Below are 12,669 nucleotides of genomic sequence, written 5' to 3' on the forward strand. Positions count from 1 at the left end.
CCGGGCATAACTTTTTGCTCGGTTGTTCAAAAAATCTGAAATTTTTACAGGAGCTTGTTGACACCATTCTATGGCCTGTTTGGTTTCGATAAAATCATAAAAAATTCAGGAAAATAAAGAAAAAATTTGTCAAAGCGTTTGCACGCTTTTCAGAGAACTTGCTCTTTTTCTGTAGACCACATCTGATCTCTGTTTTAGGTGAAACTTGGTGTAGCTCCTATTTTGTTGCTTCTTGTGCTGAGAAAAATATCAAAAAAATCATACAAAAAAAATAAAAACAAAATCACCTGTGATTCCTACTAGTGCCTTTTTGGCCTCGCTAGTACAATAATTGCGGTACTGCCATTCTGCTAGTTCCATCCGTCCTTTGCACTTGTGGCCAGCAATATAGTTTCGTGTTTTGCTCTATAATTCAACTTTGCATTATTGTTTGATCGTGCTAATCCTTGACTTGAGTGCAGCCTACCCAGAACTCCACATATTTCTACGACGAGCAGGTTTCTGTTTCTCCAAGCAATCGCTCATCCAATCTCTCACCGGTTCCACCTGTTGATTGCAGTTCACCACTGTGGCTTGGTAAGAACGTATAAGAACTTGATAACAACATTCCATTGAGCGAGCGAGTTGTCATCACCATTCCCCTGTTGTCGTCGGTTTTTCTCCTTTTGGTATTTTGGTGTTTGCGCTAACTATGGCAGGAGCACACGACATGGTGGATGCCCAGTTGCAGGAAGTAAGGGGACAAGTTGATGGACTTGCTGCTGACATTAGGACGATGCATGAACGGCTTGATTCAACGGTCACTTCGACGACCGAGCGTTTCAACCAGCTTGACCTTGCTCAAACGGCGACTCGCACCACACTCGACACCATCCTGGTACGCCTTGATGCGTTGATCACAAAGATGGAGCAGGAATACGGCGTTGACACTGAGCAGGACGATGGAGATCACCGTGGTCGTGCACGCCGTGTGGTTCGTCATCCCCCTAATGACTTATTTGCTAAGATTAAATTTAAAATTCCATCTTTTAATGGTAAATATGATCCTGCTGCATATCTTGATTGGGAATTGGAGGTAGAACAGAAATTTTCATGCCATGATATTCCTGCTAATAGCCAAGTGAAGGCTGCCATTAGTGAATTTACTGATTTTTCTTTAATTTGGTGGCGTGAGTATAAACAAAAACTTCCCATTAACAGTGTCACTACTTGGATCCAATTAAAAACTGCCATGCGCCATAGATTTGTTCCTTCCTATTATGCCCGTGATTTGCTTAACAAAATGCAGCGTTTTCAACATGGTTCACAATCTGTTGAGGAATATTACTAGGAGTTACAAAAGGGTATGCTTCATTGTGGTTTGGTTGAGTCGGATGACGCTGCTATGGCGCGTTTTCGTGGTAGTTTGAATAGGGAAATTTAGGATATACTTGATTATAAGGATTATTTTGATATAACCACATTGTTTGAATATGCTTGCAAAGCTGAACGTGAAGTGCAGGGACGACGATCAAAGACATATACTAACTCTTTTGCAGGCCGGGGTTCGACACACAGCTCAACTCCTTCCATCCCTGCACCTTCTACGCCTAGCACTACACCGCGCACAGGGACGGCCAAGCCAGCGGCGCCCCCTGCAAAAGGCGCCATTTCTTCCATAGGACGTACACGGGATATTCAGTGCCATCGTTGCAGAGGGTTTGGGCACATGATTCGGGACTGCCCAAACAAGCGTACCTTGCTTATACGTGACAATGGTGAGTACTCTTCAGCTAGTGATTCCGGGGAAACTAGTCATGCTATGATTGCCACTAACCATGCAGAAAATGAGGAAGTCCACGTTGATCCCATCGACGCCGATAGGTATGAGAGTCTTGTTGTGCAGCGTGTTCTCAGCACACAGGTTGCCTAGGCCGAAAAAAATCAGCGACACACTCTATTCCATACCAAGGGCGTTGTGCACGAATGGTCGATTCGCATCATCATCGATAGTGGCAGCTGCAACAATTTGGCAAGTACAGCTTTGGTAGAGAAATTATCCTTGCCCACTCGCACACACCCACATCCGTATCACATTCAATGGCTTAATGATGGTGGTAAAATAAAGGTAACACGTTCGGTAAGTGTCCCCTTTTCGCTGGGTTCTTATTCTGATTATGTTGATTGCGATGTTATTCCTATGGAAGCATGCTCTTTGTTATTGGGTCGACCTTGGCAATATGATACTGATAGTTTACATCATGGTCGTTCAAATCATTATTCTTTCATGTTTAAAGGCCAGAAAATAATTATACATCCAATGACCCCTGACCAAATTTTGAAAGATGATCTTACTAGGAATGCTAAAACTACACATCAAGTCAAATCGACATCAGCCGCACCTATTAAATCTGAAATCAAGTTGCACTCTCCTATTTTACTTGCTACACGTGCTGATTTTGATGATCTCCATGAAGCTCATATGCCCTGTTATGCACTTGTATGCTCACGCATGCTTGTTCCACTTGATGATGCACCGTCTTTGGATATACCCCCTGCTGTTGTTAACCTTTTGCAGGAGTATGTTGATGTTTTTCCTACGGACTTACCACCGGGTCTTCCTCCGCTCCGTGGCATTGAGCATCAGATCGATCTCATCCCCGGCGCTTCTCTTCCGAACCACGCCCCGTACCATACAAATCCAGATGAGACAAAGGAGATCCAATGCCAGGTGCAGACGCTGCTTGATAAAGGTTACATTCGTGAGTCTCTTAGCCCTTGCTCGGTTCCTATTTTACTCGTTCCAAAGAAAGATGGGTCATGGCGTATGTGCGTAGATTGTCGTGCTATTAATAACATCACAGTTCGTTATCGATATCCTATTTCACGCCTTGATGATATGTTAGATGAGCTTAGTGGTGCCGTTATTTTCTCTAAGGTTGATTTGCGTAGCGGTTACCATCAGATTAGAATGAAACTCGGTGATGAATGGAAAACGTCTTTTAAAACGAAATTTGGTTTATATGAATGGTTGGTTATGCCATTTGGATTGACTAATGCTCCTAGCACCTTTATGCGTTTAATGAACGAAGTTCTACGGGCCTTCATAGGTTTGTTTGTTGTTTTTTATTTCGATGATATCCTTATTTACAGCAAGTCTATAGAGGAGCATTTAGAACATTTGCGTGCTATTTTTGATGCTTTGTGTGCTGCTCGCTTGTTTGGTAACATGGAAAAGTGCACATTTTGCACACAACGTGTCTCGTTTCTTGGTTATGTGGTTACTCCGCAGGGCATTGAGGTGGATAGCAGAAAGGTTGAAGCCATTCAGGACTGGCCTACACCAACGACGGTCACCCAAATTCGGAGTTTTCTTGGACTTGCAGGATTTTACCGCCGTTTTGTGCATGATTTTAGCTCCATCGCTGCCCCTTTGCACGAACTCACAAATAAAGGTGTGTCTTTTGCTTGGGACCCCCACAAGAAGAGGCGTTCAACACTTTGAAAGATAAGTTAACCCATGCTCCACTCTTACAATTGCCCGACTTTCAGAAAGTGTTTGAACTTGAATGTGATGCTAGTGGTATTGGGTTAGGTGCTGTTTTGTTACAAGAAGGAAAACCGGTTGCTTATTTCAGTGAAAAATTAAGCGGTGCTAGCTTGAGATATTCTATTTATGATAAGGAACTTTATGCTTTAGTTCGCACTTTGCAAACATGGCAGCATTACCTTTGGCCTCATGAGTTTATAATTCATTCTAATCATGAGGCTTTAAAACATATTCGTACCCAAACAAATCTGAACCGTTGTCATGCTAGTTGGGTAGAATTCATCGAGTCCTTTCCTTACATCATTAAACACAAGAACGGGAAGGAAAACATCATTGCTGATGCGTTGTCCTGTAGATATACCATGCTTTCACTTTTAGAATTTAGAATCTTTGGCTTGCAAACTGTGAAAGATCAATATGTGGATGATGTTGATTTTAAAGATTTCTATATACATTGTAAGGATGGCAAACCCTGGGGAAAATTTCACATAAAGGATGGATTTTTGTTCCGCGCTAACAAGCTGTGTATTCCAGCAAGCTCGGTTTGTCTTTTGTTGATGCATGAAGCTCATGGAGGCGGTCTCATGGGGCATTTTGGCGTTTACAAGACACATGGGGTGCTGGCCGCACACTTCTTTTGGCCTCGGATGCGCCGTGATGTTGAGCATCTTGTTGCACGTTGCACTACTTGCCAGAAAGCTAAGTCACGTCTGGGCAACCATGGTTTGTATATGCCTTTGCCTGTCCCTTCTTCTCCTTGGCTTGATATTTCTATGGACTTTGTTTTGGGCTTGCCTAGAACTAAGAAGGGGAGGGATAGTATTTTTGTGGTTGTTGATAGATGCTCTAAAATGGCTCACTTTATACCTTGTCATAAAACTAATGATGCTAGCATTGTTGCTGAATTGTTCTTTAGAGAAATTATTCGTTTACATGGTATTCCAAAAACAATAGTCTCTGATCGCGATGCTAAGTTTCTAAGCCATTTTTGGAGATCTCTTTGTAATAAATTGGGAACTAAATTGCTATTTAGCACTACTTGTCACCCTCAGACTGATGGACAAACTGAGGTAGTAAATAGAACTTTATCTACCATGTTTAGGGCTGTTTTAGACAAGAATTTGAGACGTTGGGAGGATTGCTTGCCTCATGTTGAATTTGCTACAATCATGCCACACATTCTTCTACAAAGATGTGCCCTTTCCAGATTGTTTATGGTTACATCCCTAGGGCACCTATTGATTTGATTTCACTTAATGCTGCGAACGCCCCACATGTAGATGCTGCTGCACATGTTGAACAAATGATTACCATACATGAACAAACGAAACAGAACATTGCTGCTACTACTGCAAAAAATCAGGTTGTTGTTAGTAAAGGAAGAAAACTTGTTACTTTTGAGCCAGGTGATATGGTTTGGTTGCACTTGAGAAAGGATCGGTTTCCTACTTTGCGCCGTTCTAAATTAATGCCTCGTGCTGCTGGTCCTTTTAAGGTGCTAACAAAGATTAATGATAATGCTTATATCCTTGACCTGCCTGCGGAATTTGGTGTTTCCACTAGTTTTAATGTTGCAGATTTGAAACCATATATGGCCGAGGATGAGGAGTTGTTGTCGAGGACGACTTCACTTCAAGAAGGGGAGGATGATGAGGACATCACTATGAGTACAACTACACCAGCAGCACTTCCACATCAAGCGCCACTTCCTTCATTAGCTAGGCCAATCACTCGGGCCCGTGCCAGAGATCTTAACTTTGTCATGCTACTGAAGAATGAGGGCCCAGAAGAATCGACGACCAGCCCAACTGCGGCCCATAGTGGACGACCTAGGGTTGACCGCCCCTAGGGGCTGCGCCCCCTCTCTATTTATCCAGGAGCTGCGCCTCCTTTGTTTTTCGAGTTTTGTTTTACGTTAGCTTTAGCTACTCTTGAACACGTGCAAATCAGCGTTGTCTTCATGTATTCAGAACTCCACCCTCGAGTAATATATTAGATTACTCGCATCTTTTTCTTGTTCGTTCTTCGATTGCGCATAGGAAACGATCTTCGTGATCAGGCCGATCTCGCATCAGCAAGGTCGGTAACCACAGGGAGTTGGTTCAGTGATTGCATTGGCGCCTCGGGCTTGCTCGTCGTAGTCGGATCGCAATGGTCATCTTCCGCCAAATCGGAATTATCTCTACTCGCCGAAAGATCGGGCACCTCAGCTATATCATCAGCACACTATATTAATATTAGAAAAGTTAATCCAATAAACCTAAATTAATCCAATTAGTTACTTAATTATAGAAGTACGTGATGTCGTATAATTAATGTTTCTACTATGTAGTAAATATTTCTATGAGGCTAACGTAATTCAAATGGATCAAATCGGTGTCAAAATGAAGAAGATATGGATTTTCTAAAGTTTTAGAAGTGGGATACAACAGAGATTAAGTACATAATTTTCATTTAGGTTTCATAACAAACTAAAGCTACCAGGGGCTAAACAATATTATTATGGATATAATGCAACAGGAAAGGATAAAAAAGGAGTTAAAATCGTAGAGTTATGAATTTCCTAAGATTAGGAATTTATTTGTGCACTAAAAATGATTTCTATATTTATTTTAATTAATTTCTCAGCTATCAGGACTGGGACCACAAATACCGGAGATCCTAAGGTCTAAACTATAAATTCCAGGGCTGTTTTGCGTTGACTCTTATACGAGTAAGGACGACGGGTTTATTTCATAAAAAGATAAGGTCTCTTTAACAATTATCCCGCGACGAAGGGGTACGCTTCAATCCCAGCCGTCCGATCAAAAGCTGAGGGCCCCGATTAGATGTGGCTTATGCTAAATCAGTACAAAGCCAGAACCGTGGGATTCACGCCGAACGGACGAGATACATGTGATATCCCCAAGCCGTAGGATGGACGATCAACGACCAGCTTTTGATGCTATGAAGGGGTATCGCTATCATCTGATCCGAGCCATCTACGCAGAGATCAACGACAGATAGCGGATCTAGTCGAACCATTACCCTGACCTAATCTCTGCCATTAACTTGGGATGAACGCCAGGAACCATCCCCCACTTCACCGGTCTACCTAGGATGGCGCCGCCCTGCCGCACGGTGGGCCGCCACAGGTGAGCGCCAGGAACTAAGTACCCGCCCAAATCCAGTCACTACCTGGTGCAAACGAATGCGGGGATTCAAACGAGCACCAGAGAAGCTTCATACCGTGCTTCCAGGGGTGTCAGAACCGGTCACAGCGACGCGTGGCACCCTGGTGGCCGTAGCACTCCAACGAGCCATACCCGGGGTTCCTAGCTTCCACTCTGACCGGCACAACTATGGGTGCCCGCCGATGACTTAGTGACGCACCATTGCTGGCCATCAAGAGCCCGAGATCGACGGAATCCGCCACGGTGGCATCTCCATTCATCACATCGCTCTGTGCGACAACCATAGGAGACCAAGCAGGGATGAGATGGAGAAGGAGGGGTGGCACAGCTGCGAGGGGGAGGACGCCGAGGCTTTTATGGTGAACAGGTGCTTTCGGTAACCCAGCCTCAGCAGAAGGAAGGAGTCTGTGCCACGAGAAAACCGATCGGCAACCAACCACACGCATGAACGCGGCGGTTGGTTTGGAGGTTCGGCATTGTCTTCAGTATGAAGAAGGCGAACCTGGCGTGAGAGGCCCACGCGCTAGACAGCAGTAGAGTCAGTGCACACGTGTGATGAGGCATTGGTCGGTGGGACATCATCGTCAGCGCGCAGATGAGGAATGAGGAAGTGGGACGCCGGGGAGAGGAAAGAGTGAAGATGGCCTGCGTGAACCAAGGAGGAATTGGCCCAGGTCAAGGTAAGTCAGTTCTTTTCTCTCTTTTTTATCTATTTATTCCTTTTTTGTTTTCTATCTAATTCAAGTTTCCAAATTCATCTTTGAATCAGTTTTTAAAAAACACATGTTAAATTAGCATAGATCAAAACCCCATCTTGAGGTGCAAGTTATATATATATATATTGTTTTCCTTATTTATCAATACTCATTTAAATAAATGCTTGTAGTGTATCATTTAATGAAATGAATAATCATTTAGTTGAATAGAATACCTTTCTATTACTTCTTTTCAAAATTAATTCTTGGTTTCGAAATTCAGTCTTCAAAACACCCACTTACCAATTTTGGGCTTTACATCGGGGGCTACACCCAACGGATTCACAATACTTCGAAGCCAAGTGCTGATCTCAAAAGCATAAGACGAAGACCTTTGAATTGATTATTTCAAAATCAACTCAAAGCTCGGGTGCTACACCCAATGGGTGCACCTACGGTGCACCCCACGGAGTTACACACATTTCAAGTCATTCGATGAGCCCATAAGCAAGGACCAGGAACCTTTGAACCGATTATTTCAAAATCGACTCAAAGATTGAGGGCTTCTGGGGGATAGATATCCCCGGGTCCACTAGAAGGCGAAAACTCTACTCGGGGCCACATGTTAGTCGCCCCGCAAGGACACCACGTCGTGGACCGGGCGAAGATAATGGTGGAAATGGGCCAACCAAGGAAGGCGATGGCCTCACGCCTGGACTACTCGTGGCTTGGGCGTGATCCCGTTGAAACTGTTCGCTTTTCTCGCGCCCGACATCCTCGAGCGTCGGGGATACCTCAGAACGGAGGCGCCGGGTTTTCCTCGGGATAAGTGAAGTTTGTTCGCTATTAGCTAGGAGATAAGCTGGAAGAGTGTGATCAGCATGTACGCGGGAAATGCCTCACGGTCGAGTATATAAGGCCAAGGGGGATCCCCATCACTTTCATCTCATTAGCACCTCACCACTCGGAAGAAACCACTTATAAACACCTCCCTCATACAAATTCACCCCAGGAAGTAGGGCATTACGATCCTCAAGCGGCCCAAACTTTCTGAAAATCGCCCGACTCCATCTTTCTCGTGCCCCCGGCACGAACCATCGAGTTACGATCTATGACACCGTCCTACCCAAAAGCACCACGGGGGTACCCCCGGGTGTGCGGTCGGACACTAAACACCGACACTTTCAAAGTGGAAAATTTGCTCCTTCTTTACTAAGCAAGTTGTGTATTTAAAATACAGCATCGCGGACCACCGTGCATCAAGATGTCTCTTTTGTATGTATGTACGTTTGATTTGAGTATGGTGCTTATAAGGTTTTAGAATTCGAGATTGTTATTACATCTCGCTTTCACGCCGGAAACCACGCAGAGGAGTTCCATTATCCTATGGCTTTGCACCTGCACGCATTTGATGCTGATAAATGAGGTCCACGTCTCAAGTCTTGGTTTTTCTTGGTGCTCCCAACTCTATCCTGACCATGAGCAGGAGGAAGGAGCAGCTTATAAGAAAAAAAAAGAACGCTCTTGGCACCAAAGACAAAAAGATATACCAAGAGCTTGGTTGGATAGGATCATTGGACGGCGAGAGGGATTCCCGCCTTGTCTTGTTATCGTCTTCTTCCCTTGATTGTTGTGTGCGTGCGTGTGACTATGATCCATGGGAGCGCTAAAGAATGCTAGCTTCGAGATGTGCTCCCGAAAACATCTTTGAGATAATCGTTCCTTTTTTCCTCCCGAAGATGCTTCGTGAGCATCGCTTCTCTCAGAAAGCTGAACACGTTTTATAATCCATCGGTTAGGTCATCGTTGTTCTGTTATGATATGATATAATCGTTCCTTTTTATTTTTTAATCTCCTCTGTCTCTTTTCTCCAGCGGTGGTAAAGCGTTCTACAGCATCGAGTGCAGGTACTAGGACCAGGAGATGGTCTTCGACGAAGCAGCAGGGGACGGTTTGCGCTAGGCGATGAAGGCAGAGGAGGAGGAGGTGTGTTAGTGGGGAGGAGAAGGCGACGACGATGGTCATCCCCAAATAATAACCTTTGTTTGCGAGATCACATGTAGTTTTTGGTCATGGAGGAGGAGGGGGGAATGATCCAGTCTTTTTTGCACATCTGTAAGAGGTTGAAGAAGATGGATGAGATGGGCTTGTTGCTCGTGCAACTTTCCCAGTTAGTTAGTTAGTTAGTTCCGAGTTACGATGCTCCTCCCTTATGCTTCGATGCATCGTCACTCACTCGTTCAGAGCATTTCTGTTCTAGGGGCGGATGAGCAAAGGCACACACGGATATGGTTGTCAAGTCTGAGCTTTATATTTAGTGACGCGTCAAGGTCTTGTGATTCTGAAGTAAACTGAAAGAGAAGATGAAAAAACCTTAGATCCTTTGCCCCATTTCTATTTGCCCATCGTCACATTCTGTGCTTGGTAATCCATCAGAATCAGATTTGTATCCTTCAACTACTTATAAAGTGTTTTGTCTCTATTAATTGTAGCTGCACCCAACAGTTGTCTTTAATCAAATCGAACAACACATTGTAAACCATCTAATCAGGTTGTATGTGATCTGGTTTTGTTTCTTCCTCTTTTTTCCATCCCTCAGTCAAGCATAATCCCTTAAAAGTGATAGTGCATTAATTAGGTAAAAACTAGAACAAAATCCGTACGTTGTGACGGCACACTATTTGATACCTATAAAAGTAAACTTAATATTAGAGTGGGCATATAATTCATATACTTAATATCTGGACTAATAATTGATCTGTGTATTTCATATTCTACATGTTAATATTATAGAAATTCAGGAGTACCATCTGCTACATCATTTATGGCGTGTCTACCGTCTTATCAGCAGCTGGGTTAATTGCTACTACCACTGAACATCTGGGAACTGGATACTATGTTCTATGATTAGGACGTCCATTGATAGCCAGCCACTACAGTACCTCACAATTAATTGCTCTGCTCAAACGTCATCATACCATTCGAGGCTGAAGAGGATCGGAGACAGCCTGACAAATGGGCGTGCTTCACTATCAGATGGTCCGTGGGTCATGGTGGTGACACGATGTCCACATCCATCTGTGACTTACGTCTGTTCCAATTTTTAAATTGTAGGCTGGTCTGGGTTTTCATAGATGCATCATTTTTATTTTACATATAAATATTAATGTGCATTATAGATATGTGACAAAAAATATACTATATCTAGAAAAGCCACATACAATTTCGAAACAGAGGAAATACAACATAAAACAAATATTGTCCCGAGCCACGTGGCATGCATTTACGTAGTGATATTTACCAGTTTGTTTGGGGTTTTTTCAGCTTTTGGCCACTAAAAGCTGCTGCGGACTGTCAAACGCCTCAGTTTTTCAGCCTGATTCTATAGAAATCGTTTTGTTAAAAACCGTTCAAAATCAACATGAACACAGAATCGGTCAAGTCATCGTGATAGTACAAATCCATCGCTTTTAGATCCTAAACCCTTTGGACCACTGCATCTTCCTTCGTACTTAATCTCCACGATAATCAGATTTTCTCTATATCTAATTATCAGAAAAGCTAGTCAGAAAAAAGGTGAACCAAACATGTCCATAATCATCTGCACGATCATTGTTGCATGCCTGCATATATGCATGGTCGAATCAAAGTTTTGGCCACCTGCTGGTCTGATTGAATTGAACTTTTTTCACCACGTAGAGTGTTGTACAACATCACATTCAAATTCAGTCAAAATCATGGCATGAGACATGGAGCTAGTAGTGGGCTCAAGGCAGGAGTACTATGAATTAGTACTACAGATCGCCCCTACTTCTAGGATCTAGATCCCATTGTTTCCTCCTTTAGGCCATGTTTGGTTTCTTTAGTCTAGGGACTAAAGTTTAGTTAGGGGACTAAAGTTTAGTCCCTAACATGTTTGGTTTATGGGCTAAAAATAGTAAGAATATACTAAATGACTCATAAGAAGACTAAAATGGCCTTTAACATTCTCCTGCTATTAGTACAATTGAACTAAATGAGGGATAAATGTGGAATTAATATGGTTTAGTCTCTTTTAGCACATATGTGAAGGACTAAAGACTAAATTATTTTAGTCCATATTTTAGTCCTAGTGTTAGACAAAAAAGAGACTAAATGAAACTAAAAACTATAGACTAATCTTTAGCCCCTCTAACCAAACACCCCCTTAGTTTCTTTCTGGTTCAGCTTTTTGTTAGCGTAAGGCATCACCACCAGTAGCCATTGATTCTAATCCACATGACCCTAGCTTTTGTCCTTGGGCTTGGGCCAAGCACCAAGCAAGGACACACTATATAAGTAAGACACCACTACCTTATTCAACCTCTGCCGACAAAGTGGTTTTTAGTGTTTTGTCGACACACAACATAGTACTATATATATACCTGAGTATATATAATGAAGGTCAGGTGGATGTGATGTTCCTTTTCTTAATAAGTACAGTATATTTGAGGGTAAGCTTATTAGGCTATTTTTTCCCAATGCCAATAGGCTATAGCATGGGGTGTACCATAATTAGTTTGGTTCACTGTCATGTCAGTTTGATTCTCTGAGAGGCAATAATTGTCGCATTCATAGAAAACTTGTTAAAATACAGGTCACCAACGAAAATATTTTGTTGCATACTATCATATTGATGCAGTCAAACATCTAGATAGATAGTGTTGGGGGCCTTCGTCTTCCGAAGGTCCTCAAAAACATGATTTAACAATGTTTCCCGAGTGTAATGTATGAACAGGTGCCTTCGGACTCGGATCAGAACCACGCAGTGTGAAAAGCACGAACAATACGAAGGTTGACGCAGCGCCAAAGCTACGCGCAAGGGAGCTTCGGCATAACGGCAAAAAAGGAAACCGACATAAAAGGAAAAAGGCTATTTAGACCTCGGTGGACTACCTTAAAGTCATTAGCAAATGTGAAGGGCATGGATGTAATTTTACACGGGCTGTGTCCTGTGCCTATAAATAGATGAACAGTACCCCCGTACTGTTCACGCTGACCTGTACTTGCTTTTGCGTCACGCTTGTAATTTTTGCCTTCTATCAAGCCGAAGGTACTTTTTGTAATTCAATATTGTTCCTGACTTTCCATGATTATATAAAATGAATCAATAATGTTATGTGATTGTATATATATTGTTTCACATATTTCATATGCTTCTTCTTCTTTTACTTAACGTATACTGCGGTGATGATGAAGGTATGTCCTTCATGACCTTCGTCTGAAGATCATTATATCCTAAGGGAAATAATGC

General features: G+C 42.9%; 1 long non-coding RNA gene across 1 annotated transcript; it reads left to right on the forward strand.

Moving 5' to 3' along the window:
* Window positions 1-8,875: 8,875 nt before the first annotated feature.
* LOC109944545 (uncharacterized) lies at window positions 8,876-9,711 on the forward strand. Its single transcript, XR_002267619.1, has 2 exons — window positions 8,876-9,191; window positions 9,272-9,711. It is a non-coding gene; the product is annotated as an uncharacterized lncRNA (long non-coding RNA).
* The last annotated feature ends 2,958 nt before the right edge of the window (window positions 9,712-12,669 follow it).

Source organism: Zea mays, chromosome 2 (genome assembly GCF_902167145.1).
Source record: "Zea mays cultivar B73 chromosome 2, Zm-B73-REFERENCE-NAM-5.0, whole genome shotgun sequence".
Lineage (NCBI taxonomy): Eukaryota > Viridiplantae > Streptophyta > Magnoliopsida > Poales > Poaceae > Zea > Zea mays.